The following is an 18377-nucleotide window of genomic DNA, read 5'->3' as shown; positions in this document are numbered from 1 at the left end:
CGTATCAATAAGTGATCTGCCTGCATGGGCCTCTAACACACGGCTCACAGCACTAGACCGAGACGAGGACAGAGAAGCTTCAATTTGATCTGTAACAATATGACGCATTGTTAATCTAATGCATGGAAGCTTTTAAGGCTTTTGCTAAAATGCTGCTTCTTCTCAAAGGACCATTAGTCTTTCCAGGATTAATGTCTACTTCAAAAACATCTGTTAAAGTCCTCAGTTTCTTGGTGCATTATTTCATTTGTCATTATTTTATTTTTTTGCTTGTGCATGCACATTCACGAGTAAAAGACTGACCGACGACTGGGAGTGTGTCTTGCATTAGTTCTTGAAGGATCTGGTTAACACAGAGCAGATCTCTACTTCCTCTTTAAATTTCACAGCTCTGTGTCAGCGCTAACATGCAGAGATTTGACAGGGCTCCCAGATGGCCATTATTATCGATAGATTGTTTGCAGATCTTATTAATCTCTGACTAAATATAACTTACTGACATCAATGCATTGAAACATTTAGGCTGACTGAAGCACTTCAGACAGAGCTTAGTAAATATTTCAGTAATATACATGTGTATGGTAATGTGAAAGTTTATTTTTGTCTTTCATTATCAGTTCAGCCTCCTGCTGTTGTGGTTAAAGAATGCATAAATCAGCCACTTTGTCATATCTTGTCACACAGAAACTACAAAGCATGAGCCCAGAGTAAAATCATGTAATCAGTGAGGGGAGACGCAGTAACCGAATGCACAATATTGAAATAGTCGCAAGAATTTCAAATAACCCTTTTTTTCTTTTTTCTTTTATCGTCAGGATCTGCATTACCCCTAAAAAACACTGCTTGATTCATTTTAAGTCTTGATTTGAAGCATAACGCCACTTTTCTAAAGGGCTGTACAAACAGGAAGAGACTGGCAGAGATGTGGCAACATGAAATGTCAATGAAATTCAGAGACCGTTAGCGATGCAAAGTGGGCGGGCCCTGAGTTAAACTTATCTCAAGTTTGAGGCGAGCATTACAAGCGACTGCAAGTGAAACAGCTGACTGACATATAACGGGGAGGTAAATTCTGTGTTAGACCTGCAACAGACCGCCGACCTGTCCAAGGTGTACCCTGCCTTTCAGTCTATGACATCTGGGAAAGGCTCCAGCCCCCAGCCATCACCTACAACCAACCATCATTTACAACGTGCAAAGAGCAAAATACTTCATATGTGAACGAGGCTCTGGGATGGCACAATCAGCCAAGGGGACAGGGACACTTTTCATATTTTGCATTAAAGGATTTACTTTGTTAATCACCAATGATAGTGACATCAAGGAAAAAGAATTTGAGGTTAAAATCAAAATCTGCAACTAAAACCCTATTCACGCCTGGCATTACTAGATGTTGTAGTGATCCAATACGAAGTGCACTGCTCTAAGTAAAGGTCTGAGCCACACAGGAAAAGAGCACCTTGGGTCACACTGAAGGACCAGCTATTTAACTGATGTCCTCGGTGTAAGCAGAAGCAGGTATTCATTTGGGCGCCAATTAAAATGTGCAACAGCAGGCGCCAACAATATCAGGCAAAATAGATTCTCTTAGATTGAAAACGCTTTGATTTCCAATTGGGCCAAAGAGTCAATCAGCCAGTCGGAAAGCGGAAGATTAGAGACATCATCGAGCTAGACTGTATAGCATTTCTTATTCTATTAATTCCAGCACATTATTCAAGGGAAGTACATTAGAGACGGCAACACATTTCAGTCCCTGTACGTGTTCAGTGTTAAAGTGAGACCTGATCACATGTGGTCGCATGGGACGAATGTGGAGGCATATTCAAATATACAAGGTGTGAACCTAAGCTGACATAAGCTGCACGATACACTCCTGATATACACACTAAGAAACTGTACATGCTGTAAGTTATAACATCACCCATGTTGTAAGACTTTCATTTTATACACTTGTACATTCTGCACATAACACTATGTTTTTGCACATCGGGTTGAATTATCACTGCATTTCATTCGCTTTGTCCCAGTGCTTCCCACCATGGTGATAAAGTTAATTCTACTCTAATCACACAAAATGCATGTTAAACAACAAGATCTAAGCTCTACTCACTCATCACAGAAGTTTTTAGGAACACAAACAAAATAGTGTGTTAGCTTTTCTCATTCAAAACAGGTTAGTGCTCAGCATATTTAGGAGGAAAGCCGTTAAACTAAAATCTAAAAGCATACATGATATGAATAATAACCCATTTATATTATTGCCCGTTGTAATAAGGCACCATTTAAATTATCAACATATCTCATAGTCGTGTTTGATTTTTGTTCCTTTGCCTTTACTGTATTCACACCAGTCAGACTTAAATGACAGTCTGTAACCGAGGAAAACCCTGGTTTATGCGTGCGCGTTTGTTGTTATTTTGTTTTTATTTCTCCCTCTTGCTGAACTGTTTGTCCAATTAACCAGCATGACACTGATGTGACCCAACAGATAAAGACCAGCCACTGCCATTGGTAAATGTCATCTCATTTGCTGATAGGCTCATATCTGTCAACGAGGCTGTGATTGGCTCAGTGTTCAGCCGATATATGGAAGCATCCCTAATAGAGTGGACGTATTTTTTTTTATCTCATATTAAAGTTTTAAGCAAGAGCTGCCTCATACCAATGACTTGATCATTCCTATCATGCACACCTAATAAATCGCACTTCATTTCATCTGTAAAAGAACACAAGGATGGGTTTCCTTCAAAAAAGAGAAAAAAAATAGATAGCCCCCATATTCAATAGCAAGGGATTATAGAGAATTCAGCCTTGTGTGCACATGGGATTGTCTTCTCAAAAGCTGTCCAAGTTCTGTCAGATTCAGCACCCCCAGACATAGAGCTCGTGAACCTAATTTCACCTAATCAGCTTAGTCAATAGCAACCGTTTGCTGTGACTTTGGTAGACATGCAAATAGGGCTTAACTATGTCTATCCTTAATTCCTGAATGTTCAAGTCAAGCAGAAGTCCTCCTTTATCTCTTCAAAAACAACAGTTCCAATTTGAGAGGGAGAAGCAGAGAAAGAATAAAACTCCAGCCGCGAGTTGACTTTTTTTTCTTCCCCTTGGCCTGGCAAGGAGAGACATCTCTGATTTGAGTGTGCTTGAGGTAGCACAGTGTGCTTTCATTTCAAACCAACATGGCAAACAAACTCTGACAGATTTGTTCCCCTTTTTTCACTTTTGCTCTTGCTCAGTCTCTCTCAAATTATGAGAAAACACGCTGCACAAATATATTACCACTTCTTGTCGGTTTGTATGTTCAGCTGCAGCATTTGCGCGCACACACACACACGCGCATACGTACACGGGAGCACAAACACTCACACATATATTCAAACAAATCCGCACCAAAAAAAAAAGATGCCAACAAAAGAGAGTTGTGATAGAAAACTGGGAGACACTGTTCCGTTTCAATTCACTGATACCACTAATGGCTTCTTAGCAGCTCCATGAAATCAAGCAGCTGTCATGTCGATGCATCAGCAGTGAGAGGAGGGAGAGCCATCCCCATAAGGACAGAGGCACCGCGCCTTCATGTTTGGCTAAACATCTGCTCCTCTGCACTCCAGCTTTTGCAGCAATAAACGGGCAAACAAAAGAGGTGGGAGGTGAAATGATCTGATTTTCCATTTCAAAGCATTTGTTCAGTTTGTTTTCTTTGTCCCCCTCCTTCCACTACACCCTCCAACCCTAAACACCCTCCTTTTTCTCAAACTGCTTTACAGGACATGGGGAAGAAAAGTGAGATCAAGTTGTAACTGTAAGGGGCAGGGACACATTTTTTGTGTGAGATGGATGACACAAAATAAATAAGGTCACCATTTTCCAGTCTGCTAAAAGTCTTCAGTCTAAACTGTTGCAAGCAAGTATCATGGCTCAGCTAAGAGATAATCCAAAGGAAGGCTAGAGGTGCATGTGTGCCAGTGTGCACGTCTTAAACCTGTCAATCTAGCAAACTTATCGCTCACAGATCTATTCAGCTAAACCACAACAGCTGAAGGAAGGACCTGTTTTTTTTTTTAACATAATACTATTTATATAACTTTTGTGAGTCTAATCATACCTAATCACTTTTTTATACTGAAATCCAATTAAAATCCAATGAAAATTATATTTTTTAAAAATAATCTTCCCTTAATATCATTCCAAGTAATTTGCCCTTATATCATTCCTTCCTTCCTTTCTTTCTTCCTTCCCCCTCCTTCCTTCATTCATTCATTCATGTTTAGCTGCAAAGACAAACATTGGGCAGCACCGAGTAAACGCCGATCTCACATTTATCAACAGTATTATCTTAAAACATCACAGATGCGCCTGTTTATCGACGCCTGTCTCAAAACACCAGCCTCTCCACTTACGTCTCAAAACAAGAGAATCCTGACATGTAACCACACGTCACTTTGTATTTGCTTTTTTAAAGCACCAAACATCGAAGTAAAACTGCCTTAAAATGATCGTCTGCGACTCTATCAGCCACCTTAATTTCCTTTCAAAAAGGAAAATAAAAGAACACACACGGGACGCGATCCCCCGTCTCGTTTTTCCCCCCTCTACCAAGTCTAAAACTTTGGTAAAACTTGAGGAAAAAAACGTCCATTTCCTTTTAAAGTAGCCTGGATGTTTGTATGTGTGTGTGTGAGAGAGAGAGAGGGGTGGGGGTGCTTTGGTGTGGGGGGGCGGTGGACGAATTTAAAATAACCAAGATGGCGAGAGGCTTGTTGTTTTGGAAGGGGCAGAAAAAATGGAGGATATTGTAATATACACAAAGGGATAAATTTCAACAACTCGGCCAAGCGGCTGCTAGCTTGCCTGCACGCCTCTCGGTTTGAGGAAGCGACCGCGATAACAGCTCCCCAGCAGGCTGGCCAGCAATACGACTAGCGACACGACAGGGAAAAAAAGCTCAAACTCTGAACCGCTGTACAAAGAGAAATTAATATTATACGTACAAGTTAATCCAAACTGAAGGGGGATATTTATGTATTTGTCGCCTAATTGTTTTATTTTCGCGTCGGGGGACTGTTAAACTGGATGGCTTTTTAACGGACGGACTAGCGAGGACCAACGGCAGTCCAGTGCCTCGTAGTTGCCCCCCCCCCCTTTAGGTTACAACATCCACTACACTGAATAGGCAGCCAAAACAGCCAACAACTGTACATTTTCACGGTTGATAAATTAAAAGAAAAAAAGAACAACACAAACAAAACCACGAAGCTTTCGAAAAAGTTTAATTTCGCTATCAAATTGCGACCGCCGGAGTGAACGGTGCGAGAGAGAAAAGGGAAAAGAGGGACACAAAAGACGATTTCCACTATCAGGTCAACACTCCGAAGAAGGAGAGGAGGAAAAAAACACTTCGTTTTTTTCATAAAAAGGAGAAAAAACTTTAACCAAACGTATCGCTAACGACTACGGGACACACGGACTGAATGAATTACACCGCAACGAGAAAACAGGAAAGTATGTATAAAGCAGTTTACACGAGCTGAAAAAAGCCAAGAAACTAGAAACGAAGCCAAGCGAGCTCTCTCCGTACGCAGCTCATCGCCTGTTCTGTGACGGGGCGAAAACAGCGTCAGTGAAAATAAAACACTTACCTTTTTTTAGTTTCGACACTTTACTTATTTCCAGCGTGGTTTTTTAGTTCAACTAACACTTCGGCTCGGTCTTCTTCTCGCCTCTTTTTTTCCTTGGTCGGTTTTGGTTATGAAAGAGGTCGGGGACGAATGATAAAGAAGGGAATTGGGCAGTAATTGAGTCTCGGTGTGTGAGTGTGTGTGTTAGTTACTAACAGCAGATTGAAGGAGACTCTTCTCAAGGTTTATTCAGCTCCACTTCAAGGAACCGACCTGACGTCAGCTCACTACTGCCACACAAAGAAAACTTATTATTTGTGCAGCGGCCGTAGTAAAGGAAGGATACAGTAATTGACCGTTATTACTTTAAATGCGACATTGTCATTAGGTCCACGGCATGACAGGGATGTAGCGGGAACTTTATTTATGATGTTGTTAGCGCCTTATCCGCTGATGGTGTAAGAAATAAACAAACCTTTAAAAAAATTTAAATAAAATAACTTTTATACATTCTTAACCATTTTAATTAATTACTATAACTTGGATTATAGCTTAAATTTTATGATTTTTTTTTTAAAGAAAAGTTGCCTAAATCCTCTCATTTTGTCTTATTTGTGGATTTATTTTGAAAGGTGAAAGATGATTAAAGTTGTAGGCACTTTTAGAATATCGCCAAACCTAATGATAAAGGGTGTTTTTTCTTGATTAGGCAGTATTCAACATAGTTACAGATGATCTATCTGTTTGTCTCTCTTTAAGCCCCCACAAGATGTTACATGATCAAGCAAATACAAGCCAGTTACATAAAGGCTCCAACTTAGGGGAGGCATTTGTGAAACAAAACCAGAAAACGGGGCAGCCCTTCATCGGGTTTGGATCAATACATTGCCTGGCAAAGACAGCCATCTGTGCCTAATTGTATGCTTTACATCCTCTTCTAAACACACAATAAGCAACAGGCTGAACGTAGGCCCTCTGACCCAGACTGGGTTTCCAGACGGGGGAAGATTATTTCATTCAACTGGAAAACAACAAGGGGGTGGGGTGGAGAGGTGGTGGTGGGGAGGTTTTTTTTGCAGATGGAGTGGGCAACTGTTCTTATGTGCCCCACCCTGATGAGGATGAGGATGGGTCACAGCAGAGCTGACTGGTGTGTGTATGTGTGTGCGCGGGTCTGTCTCTCTTGCTGCGTGTCACATCACCACTGGTTGTATCCATTTTAACAGGTATTATAGTGGATTAACAAACTGTTCACTGTTAGTTTATAGACACCTCATAAATCACACACAAACAATGAACTCATTGTTAGCAGAGTGATGGAGTATTGGTTTACGGGCACATTCATATTAATGCTTCATAAACATTATAAATGACCATAAATGTATCCTGATTCCTCTCTCGCTCTCTCTCTCTTTCTCTCTCCCTTTCTTCCTCTCTCCCCCACCCCCTCCGTCTTTCTCCTCTCTGTTCTTATGTCACAGCGTCTAAAAGTGTCACCCCAGTGTTTTTGATGCTATTGCAAGAATTGCAAAGATGTTACTCAGAAGTCAGTCATTTTTAGGTGTAATATTAAAAGAGAGAAAAAAGAAAGGTGAGGTGGTGTTCAGGTGGAAGATCCGATACGGCATTCACTCGAGTTTTTGGAGGATGGACACAGAACCCCTTATTCAGCTTGTGGTGTGCAGTTAAAGCCATTTCATAAGCGTGCTCTCCATGTTCTTTGGTCATTGATTTTTTTTCTCTCTGCCCCTTTCCATTACCTGTTGAGATTGGGGGGGGGGGGGGCTCTTCTTCAAACACACACACAAACACACTCTCAAAATCCTCTCTATCTGTCTCTCTAGCCACTGGCACCCTGGTGTATTTCTCCATCTCCTCCGCCTCCTGTAGCAGGAATGACAGGCCATGAGGAATGACAGTGGCTGTGTTTGTCATACAGTAGCAGCAAGAAGCAAGGATTTTTAATTGCATTGGAGAATCTTCATTAAAGAGAGCACATGGGGGCGGGAATGGTGGGCTGGGGGGTGGGGTGGCGTGTGTGCTGGTGGTGGGTGGGTGAGTGGGGGGGCACTCTGAGCATCGTCATTAGGAGAAGGCGCTAGTAGCATAGAAGGGTGGGCCCTCTTTGCATGCACACTGAGAATGCCTGCCGTACCTCGGTCATTTGTAACATAATAAGTGCCAGCACAATGACTGCAATGCGAGAAAGCACACCACAGGGAAGAGAAGGGGGAAGGGAGACAGCATGTCTGTCTAAAAGAGGGACTTTTTTTTTTTGTCTTGATTAGAAAGTATAATGAGCCACTAAAGAAACAGGAAAAAAAAAAGGATCTCTCCTGAGACTGATGGAAAACAAATTAATCTGGTGATTTAAATTTAATTATTATTTTTCTATTAGTCCAGCATGCAAAGACAGGGACAGCCATCACAAGCGAGGAGCTGTGCTTGCATTTATTGATTTTCGCCCAGACACATTCAGGGAATACAGATTGCTCTCTTCCCCACACAATCCGCTATGTGGGATTCCATTAACACGAGAAGCTTCCAGCAACTCTGAGATGTTTAATTTGAACACCATAAATGGAGCTTAAAATAGTGTTCACACACAAGAAAAGTGGCCTAAGGATGTCTTTTTATGCAATTGAATTAGTCCTCACTTATTGTTGTGTCCTACATAATAAGTATTAAATAAACACCCAATAAATTAAATTAAGACAATGTTCTGCTGTATGAAGTGAATCGAGCGCTATTGTTCCTCCCTGCCTCCGATTATCTTGCACTGCTATAACAGTTGAGTTTAATTTAATCTTTTGTTTTGGATTAATGTAAGAACCCTGCAACCGGACAGTAATTACTCTTCCCATCCGTGCAGGATCCTCTCTTTGTAGCATCCTTTCAATACATCAGTGGTCTTGAGCACAATGCTGTGTGAGATGTAATGATTTGAAAAGTCAATGATTTGAACCGCCTGTGCGATTAAAGCACAAGGGACCAATTTTTGGCTGCTATATGTAGAATATCTGTGTGTGCACCTCAAGTAACACTCATATTCCCTGGCTGGCATAAAAATTCAGCAGTTACGCCACGTGAGCGCTGTTATTGATTGCTATCTCTTACCAATAAAGGTTTATCAGAGATATTCTGAAAGCCTCACTATAGAGCTTACGGTATATGGGAATCCACATCCATCAATGCATGACCTTCAGTGCCAGAGACACCTACAGAAAAGGATGTTACAGGTGTTCTCATCCATCCCGGTGTCAGCTTAAGGAAATCCTGTGCTTTTACTTGTACACAAAACTTACCCCAAAAGTGATTTGGAAGATCAAATAAATGTTTTCCTTGCAAGGTTGACTGAAATCCCCACACAGTCTAAATGAGTGCACTCAGAGAGTGTTTATTGTGGCGAATGTAACTGAGCAGAACCCTCTGTTGCATGATGTAATACACAGAAGGGAGAAATCATCATAATAGCAGAGTAGTAGAGTGACTCATTCGTTGATGAGGTACATTCACACTGTCATTCACTGAGGAGATGCAGTCTGTGTGCACATGTTGTCAGTGTGTGACCGATAGAGAGAGAAAGAGAGGAGAGAGAGATAGCATGTTCCTTTTCTGGGAATGAGGAGTCATTTGTGCCAGGAAAAGTGGAGAAACAACTCTCAGCTCCACGGTGATGCATCTCTCCATGAAGAATGAGATCACAAGCAAATGTCACCCCAACCTGAGCAAAGCCAAATGACCTTGAATCAAATAAAAACATCTTCACCCGCGTCACTGTGTACACACGCCACACAAAATGTCAGCAGATTTTCCATTTGCTAAATCTGCGCCTAAGTGCAGGGGTTTAGCTACGGTAATCAACCCAGTACTTTCCTTCAAGTCCATATGAATATCGCCCTGGAGAAACCCTGCTGTTAAATACAGCTAACTGCAGTCGACCTCCTAGTTTTTATAATTTCATCAACGTGAGAACAGCATTTCCCCCTCCAATCATAAGGCCACTAATGACACTAAGACAGAAAAGAAGGGAAAACAGATGTGCACACTAAAAACAGGCGTTACTTGCGTCCTGCGACTGTAAGATTTCTCTTGTTTTCTGCATTTTGTGACAGATGAAGCGGAGGGGGATTTTTCAAGGGAAATGACTTTCACAGTTGAAGGAATTTCAAGCTTCAGTGCCTTGCTTTATCATAGTTTACATATAACTAGCTTTGATTTCTGTCCACGGCAGACATATCTTTGACAGCGGAGCATACGCTGATAGATAACTGACTGGTGCACTTGCCGTTGTTCTGTTATTATTTTAAGTCAGGATTCAGTGTTTTTCCTCTTTTCTCTGACCTACATAGAAAGCCCAATATTAGTTATAGTTTTGGTACACGTCACACAGTTTGTCTTGTGTCTAATTTTCTTACTACAAAGTTTACACAGCCTTACACATAAATGCACAAACCTTACTTTAATAATGTACGATTAAAAAAATAAAATAAACCAGGAACATTATTGTAATTCCACAGAGACTTTTTTTTAAATCACCTGCTAGTGATTTGTAACTGAAAGCTAAAGCTTCCTTTCATGAGATTCCACTCAAGTGCTAATTCCTGTGAAGCTCTCGGTTCATATTGACAGACGTCACTGTCATCAGATTCAACAGTGTTCAGCTTCTGCATGCAAAGCGCTTTGTTTTGTTTCTCTTTAGGCAGTGACTTTGACAAGTTTGATTTGGCAGATTTACCTGAAAATTTTAGATCAAAGCAAGGAAAAGAAATACTTTTTTTTTTTTTTTTTTTACACTCCACTGTATTTAAGCTGGAACTCATAATTAATGTGAAAGGAGCTAAGCTTCGTGCTATGTGATTTAATCTATTTAGTGCAAACACTTACTTTTGGGACAAAGCAAAAAGTCACAAGAAATCAGCACCTTTTTTAAATGAAGATTATGCAACATTGTGCAATGCATTTCTGGCATTAAAAAAAATATGAAGACATAATCATTGCAGTTTTGGCAGTGTAGCGTCTCTCACACTATCCAGAAAATTACACAGTGGAAAGAGTCAAGCTGAAACTGCCAACTGTCAAAGTTTTTTTTTCTTTTTTAATTGTGAAACTGGCTGGTTCCTTTTATTCTGGAAAAAAAAATCCAGAGAGAAACTTCTCAAATCTTTGAGTTTATCTCGCAGATGTAATTTGATCGGTGTAAGCGTTCGTGCGATATGGATTACTGTTTTGTCAACAGGCTGAGTTTGGTTCGCACGCACCGCAGCAAGAAAACAATATGTCAAACGTGGCTCATTCGCCCCTTTCATTTGCTCCACATTCAGAACAAAACAAGATAACGATAGACACTTTTGTAAATATCTATAAATATATAAGATGTCTCATACATATTTGGTGTGACTGCAGTTATGTCTCATGCCTAAATCATGGAATGAGCTGCCTGACACACAAGTGCTTTCAGGACCTACATGTGACCACATCTGAAGCATTCCTTTTAAGGACGAAATACCTCTGTGTATCTTGGTGTGGAAAACTTTAAGAGACCATATTTGTGGCTTCAGGCTTCAGTCTGTCCTCCGTGTTGGTCTCCTTTACCTTTTCTTGTCGCCTCTCTGGTATAGAAATAAAAGCACAAAAACAAATCCGGTGCGCTAAAATGCTACCTTCAGGTTATTTTAAGACCCTAACATCTAATTTAAATACAGCAATAACGTCAACGCATATCACATGAGCTATTTTCAGGTGGTATGTGTCAAGGTCTTCAGAAATCCTGACACCGAATGAGCTTTCATTTTCATTCCAGGGGTGTGTTTGAACTACATAAACCCTTAAGAGCTGTTATAAAATGTGTGAGAAAAAAAGAAAAAGATAGATCCCCTTCCAGGCATAATGTCCACATAACCATGGCTGGCCGGCAACAGTGCTCTTTTTAATCAGCAAATGGATAAACAAAGACAAAATGTTTTGGAGAGCGGGCTGTGGTTTTAGTGTTTGGAGGAGTTCCTGTTGCTTGTGATGTCACACGTTTGCTGTTGTTTGTCTTAAACATCAGAGAAATGTGTGGCTTTACAATTTTGATGTCGCAACATGCGACACGTGAGAGTTGCTAATTGAGCCATTTTTCCCATAACAACATCCATTAAACTTATTGAAGAAATTTCCTACTTTAGGACTTTATTTTCACATTATTTCAAAGAAAATCAACAATAAACCATGCAAAGGACAAAACAAGTTAACAGCCATCACTTGAGTGATAGATATAGTGATAGATAACGCACAGACATACATAGAGAGAAGAGCTTTTTGAATTGGTCACATACTTCGAGCACATTTTACACTGCGGTTGATATATTTTTGGCGATTTCTCCGTAAGAACATCTTTAATGCCTCAGAGAAACAAAATCTTGGTTTGTGTGCGTCATGCACCGATATCTGCCTTTGAGCCTGATTGCTCAGTGTTTTAGAGGACTTCATCCAAAACACTGAGACACTGGGTGTAAAAATACACCTCTAATTGTGCCCAACAGCTTACTCCAATTCCCAACTTTTCCTCAGCTCACAGAGCCTTTATTATTGTTTATTTTTTAAATTGAAAATCAAAATAGAAAGCTTCAAGACTACATCTGTAGTTCAAGAATTTCTGCGTGCTAATAATTAGTGAGCAAATGAAATGACCTTTAGGAGGGGAAAAAAAATCCCCAATTTTCTTTATAAAAAGCCAGATGCTAGAAAAGAACTTCAACAATCAAGTGTAAGTTATGAAGTGTAAGTCGGTTATAAAATGCAAGTAAGATGTGGAATGCTAAAGTCAAAAGGTGATAACATCTGTCGGTTCATCACACCTGCATGTTTGAAAGTTTTGCTATGAGCACAAAAGGTCAGTGAACCCTTAAAGCATGGTGGCGTCACTATGATGTAAAAATAAAACCTGCATTTTGACTCCGCATTGATCTGCTTTACTATACCGATACAAATACGCATCAAATACCTTCCAGGATCACAGTTAGTTTAGCTTTAACACTGAACACACACTCAGACTACTATTCTGTTAATCCTACCTTGCATGTTTGTATTATTTTATCAGAGTCTCGCTTACGTTCCTCAACAGGCTAAATGAATTATGCAGCTCACGTGTTTATACTTAGGTGGAGTCTACCACAGATGGGCAGGAGTAGTCATTAGTTACTCAATAGCCATAAATGCCGAATTCAAGCTTGACGTTATTGAAAGCAAACAGGCAGGAAGCACATGCACAAGTAGTGAGGATATGTCCACAGAAGAGTAGGCTGAATAAATAATTCACTTGCAAGGCCCAGACAAGGAAAGGAAGCCAAACGGTGCCCAAAACAAAGGACCGCGAGGTAAAAAAACACATGCGCAAACCTTCGTCGGCGAGCTCAAATTATGCATGTGTTGATGAGCATGTGCACTTAGACTTAGGTGGGCCTGTGGGGGTGGTCTTAAGACGGATGCAAACAGGCCCTGTGTTAATTAACACTGGCAGGCCGCTGTTCCTCCTGGCAGTGTGCAGGCAGACATTCTGGCCTGCCCTCAGTGACGCCTGGTCAAAAATAGGGCACCACACAGCACAGTAATGATCACAATGGTGACATCATCGTTGCCTTCAATGTGCTCTCCCCTCAGTGCTCTTTTGAACAAAGAGCAGCAGGCATGCAGAGAGCGAGGCAGATGTCACTTTGTGTCTGGGGAACATTAAGAACAACAAATGTTCTTGGAGTTCTCGGTGAAACCTCTGCGTGTTTTTTGTGTTCGTGTGGGGTTAAATTTGTATTGTTGTTATTTGTCTGGTTTTTTTGTTGTTGTTTTTTTAAAGATTTTGGTAAAAGTCCCAAACTAAATCAATGACGTGTAAGTTTTTTTTTTGTTGTTGTTTTGTTTGGCATTGGCGTTTTTTTAGCATATGATGTTGTGAATGCGTGCGAATTAAAATAAAAGGCCTGTTCTCGCTAATTGGTGAAGAGCATGCTGAGAGAAGAGTGTCCACAAATAGCATACAAGTATTTTTGATGGTGCCCCCACAAAACATGTGACCTAAAGTGCTAACACATGTGGCCTTGCTTCCCCCCCCCTATTGTTACTGATCTGTTCAGACGTCTGGCAGTGTGTGTGTGTGTGTGTGTGTGTGTGTGTGTGTGTGTGTGTGTGTGTGTGTGTGTGTGTGAACTAGGCTTTTAAAGCACCTTAAATGCAGCCTACCATCACCTAAAACCAGGCAAACTCTGATGAACTAAATGCAGTTTGGCTGTTTTCCAAATTGTCATTAAATTTGTCACAATTCTTTATGTGGTTTTTGTGTGTGGGAGGGGGGGGGCATTCTAAATAATTTCCCAGTTTTAGAAAATAACTTCTTAAAAACTTTCTGATTCCCCCTCTAGACAGCAAGATAAGGGTGTGTGCTTATCAGTTTGTTTGTGTCTGTGAATCCAGCTTTTCATTCAGGCTACAGGGGAAAAAAATAAAATAAACAACAACAACTCAGAAACCTTGGCCTGCATGTTTCCTCCAAGAGGTTTCTCAGAAGGCAAGGACTCTTGCTCTTTGTGCTCTTGACGACACTGGGCTTGCATTGTGCAGTCCTCCTATAAACCAGCCTTTGTGGTGTCCACAAACAGAGGCACAGAACAAGAGAGAGGGAGGAAGGGAGAGAGCACGAGGGAGAGAGAGCGAGAGAGAGACAGGAAACGGATTCTCAAGACCTGGACGAGCCGTGGGAAAAGAGGGGTCTTGTAGAGGAAAAGCAGAAATGTCTCAGGACATTCCTTTGCGATTACACAGTGCTGGACAAATCCAGACATTCTTGCAGTTATTCTGTGCCTTACTTCTCCAGTTAAAGTCAGTCTCATGAGGGGAGTGTAAACATCTGCATCTCCATATTCCAGCAGATGTTGTTAGACACTGTTAATGTCTTTGAGCACTCTGAATTCGACAAACACAGTCCGGAAGAAACCTGAGGCGGAGACCCACCGTCAATTTGTAATAATAATTTGCATTTCCTTTCTACACCATGAAACTTTGATGTTGCACCAGCCTGTAGCGCTGGGTAAAGAACGAAGAAAAAGAGCAGCTCACAGAGACAGGTAAGTATCCATCTCATATCCACTGCACACACATAAGAGGATTCAAGAAAGAGGAGGGCAAATCTCAGGTTACATGCATGGGATCTGAAAGAGTTAGCTGCCCCCAGTGGATAGAAAGCATGTTCCTCCCTTGTCACAGCCACCATGAATGAGAAACAGCTCCAAGGAATGCTCCATTATCATCCTATCAGCAGCACTGGGGGGGATGAAGAGCTTCAAGTCTCCCTTCACTTAGCAGTGTGCAGAATCACGTGTGCGAAGGAGCAAAGTGGGGAGAAGGTAGGGGGGACACTGGCCTACAGACCTTCGACTGGGATTGCGAGGCCTCCTCCCCAACTCACCAGACCTTGCACTTTCTCATTTGTCTAGGTCAGGCATCCTTTTTGTCAGCAATTAATCTGCAGCTCCACCCTCCTATATTTATCCCTTTCCCTATATTTATCACTGGTTCTCCTTCACCTCTTGTTCAGTTGGCCTTGGGCAGATTTACACTTGGTTTGATCACTGTTCACCGTTGTACACATGCAAGCAATAATGGATTGCTGGGCCCTTTAAGCGCTACATTTTACCGGGCACGACGAGCATCTTGTTGACCTTCACATTATTATGCATCTGCTGTGCAACAATGCTCCCACTCTGCTCCACGCTGACCTTCCTGGACCCCCCACACACTTAACACGAGTCCTGCGCTCGTGATTTTAAATGAATCTTACGCAAATGCAAATGCAAAAAAAAAAAAGCAAAAGAAATAAATACAATTACCTCATGGTACAAAACAAAACGAATAAAAAAGGTTTGTGTTAAGGCTTATCTCTCATCAGTGCTTCCTGAGGTCTACTAAATTAGACGTGAGTTAAAAGTATGTAAATCATTTGAATGCTCCTAATCCTGGATTTACTGTGATGGTGGGATCCACAATGCCTTTCAAAGCAATTATTCAAATCAATCTAATTAAACCGGTTGAAATTGGCTTTAATTGCCTCCCTGACTAAACAAACACCAAGTTATGGCATACAAACAACAGCGCAGTTCAAAGAGGCCATGGAAGAAAGTGTGAGCTACAGCGCCCCTTAGTGGTTATTAGCTGCCTGTGTGGCTTTCATAATGACGTCAGCCCCCTCTCTCGCTCTCTGTCCGTGCATCATGCGTGTGTATCTCCAAGAAATGATCAACTCTGAAGTGATGGAAACACGACTGTAACTGTATATTTGGGTGTTTATATAAATATGTGTGTGTGTGTGTGTGTGTGTGTGTGTGTGTGTGTGTGTGTGTGTGTTACCTCAGCTGTAAAGTAAAGCTTTCAGGCATTGACACTTTTAGTTGAGCTCTGGCTCCCATCCGTCTGTGATCCTTGAGCTTCCTCCAACACTGATTTGAAGCCCACTGATGGAAGGAATGACTCTGAAATTTTGGGAGTAAGTGATGTTTAAAATAACAATTTGTCCAGTACCTTATTAAAATGTACTGTTCTTTATAATTACCCACTTCCTTCTGTGCTCCAGGTAAACAAGAAAATCAAGCTCAAATTCCATCATACAAATGCATGTAAGTGGATCTCAAAGATAAGGAACCCAAACATACATGTAAAAAGAAAGTTTTCATTTGGTCGTATGCAGTCCTCTGAAAAAAAGTCCACCTTTACTGCTTACATATGAATTAAGAGGGTAAGTAGTAGCCATGTGCTGATAATAAAATGCACTTGATCACAGCGGGGAAGCTTATAAGGACATTTGCAAACAATATGAAGTCTGTCATTCCACAGTGCAAAAGATTATTCACCAGTGAAAAATATTCAGGACAGCTGCCAATCTTCCAAATTCACTTCAAGGTCAGATCGTGCAATGCTGAGAGAAACTGAAAAGAAAAACAACAGCTACATCTCAGACTCTACAGGCCTCTGCGGGCATATTAAATGCCCAGAAAAATTAGAAAAAGACTGAACATGTATGGCTTGTTTGGAAGAGTCGCCAGGAGAAAGCCGCTTTCCCTAGAAGCATGGCAGCACAGCTTAGGTTTACAAAGTTGCATCTGAACAAACCGCAAGCCTTCTGGAACAATGTCCTTTGATCAGATGAGACCAAAGTGCGGATGTCTTTTCTTAGTGCACATAATGCATGTTTGGATAAAATCAACCACAGCACATCAGCACAAACACCTCACAGCAACTGTGGTGAAGGAGTAATGCAAGGACCTGGGCACCTTCCAGTCACTGAATCGACCACAAACTCCTCTGCTTTCCAAAGTATCCTAGTCAAATTCGAGGCTATCTGTCCAACAGCTAAAGCTTGGCTTAAACTGGGTCACGCAAAAGGACAATGATTTCTACAACAAAACTACAACAGAATGGCTGAAAAAGAAAAGAATCGAGGGGTTGAAATTGCCTAGTCAAAGCCCAGACCTCAACTCATCTGAAATGCTCAAGAGAGCTGTGTATAAACAAATGCCCACAATCTCAATGAACTGCAGCAATGCTGTAAAGAAAAGTGGGCCAATTTCCTCTGCATTGCTGTGAGAGACTAATTAAGTCATACAGAAAATGACTGCACACAGTTATGTGAAAATGTTGTTATTCACAACAGATTAACATTAGTCAGCAGTCAATAAGCTTTATAACAGCTAATACTAACATTTGGGTGTCAAACCATCAATTTAAAAAGATCTCAAGAGACATATTCCTATATAAATATAACTACCCAGTCAAAAGGAATAATCAGAAAGAGCCTTGGCCATAAAAGCCAATCTAGAACTCTGTAGAATCAGGTCCAGATTTCCTTTTGTGGAGGTGGAAGAACATTACAGAAGGACAACTGTTTGTGCATCACTCATTCCAGTCCTTAGTTAAAACCACGTGTCAGCACACTGGGTATTTGACAGAAAGTAATTAAATGACTCTCAGATCACGAAAAGCAAAATTCCCAGGTCTGGAGACACAAAAAACTGACCTATTTGACCCTTATTCCCATCATTATGTGTCAAGGACACTAGGCAATGAGTATCAGCTCATCAATACCTTGCCAGAAGCCAAACACAGTGGTAGGGGTATCAGACTGTGAGGTTACTCTTCTGTGACATGGACTGGGAGACTGGTGAGGATAAAATGTGCATGCAGTAAAATATATGTCAATCTTAAGTGAATACCTGTTTCACAGTACTCGGGATTTAAGAATTCAAAAAAGGTTATACTTCATCAACACAACCTGAAAAATACTGCTGTGGAAACACAGGAGAGGATTTCAGCAAACTCCTGAATGCTAACACAACTCAACACTACAGTGTCAGAGTACCTGAACCAAAACAGAGCATCTCTGAAGAGACCTGCTTATCCCTGTACACTGACACGCTCCATCCAAACTGGTTGTGTCACGTGCACTTCTGAAAATCCCTTTTCCTCCATCTGCCCTGCGATTCTGCCCGCTTCATCTCCAACCCCTGCTCTCCACTTCTTGTCTGCGCCAAAGCTCCTCTGTCACTGGAACAAACACAGCACACCAACACTCAGCTCTGCTTCCCCCAGATAGACTTAACTTTCTGTACTCTCTTTACTCTGCTGTGCCTAGCTCCCCCCTACCCCCACCCCCCTTTCCCTGCTCCATCTGCCCCAGACTTATGCCCAGTCTAAATATTTCTCCAGCAACCTTGCCACCCTCACTTAAAA

The 18377-nt window shown here is 41.3% G+C and overlaps 1 protein-coding gene across 18 annotated transcripts in view; it reads right to left on the bottom strand.

Annotated features, from left to right (window-relative positions):
• baz2ba (bromodomain adjacent to zinc finger domain, 2Ba) overlaps nucleotides 1–5932 on the bottom strand; it is a 67743-nt gene extending 61811 nt beyond the window's left edge. For all 18 annotated transcript variants that reach the window (XM_026164810.2, XM_026164818.2, XM_026164848.2 and 15 more), the window contains exon 1: nucleotides 5646–5932. The gene's annotated coding sequence lies outside the window, so the exon portion shown is untranslated. The remainder of the gene's footprint in view (nucleotides 1–5645) is intronic.
• Between the last annotated feature and the right edge of the window lie 12445 nt (nucleotides 5933–18377).

The sequence above is a fragment of the Astatotilapia calliptera genome, chromosome 1 (assembly GCF_964374335.1).
Source record: "Astatotilapia calliptera chromosome 1, fAstCal68.1, whole genome shotgun sequence".
NCBI lineage: Eukaryota > Metazoa > Chordata > Actinopteri > Cichliformes > Cichlidae > Astatotilapia > Astatotilapia calliptera.
The sequence above is the reverse complement of the archived record's forward strand: the minus strand, read 5'-3'. Positions and strand labels throughout refer to the sequence as shown.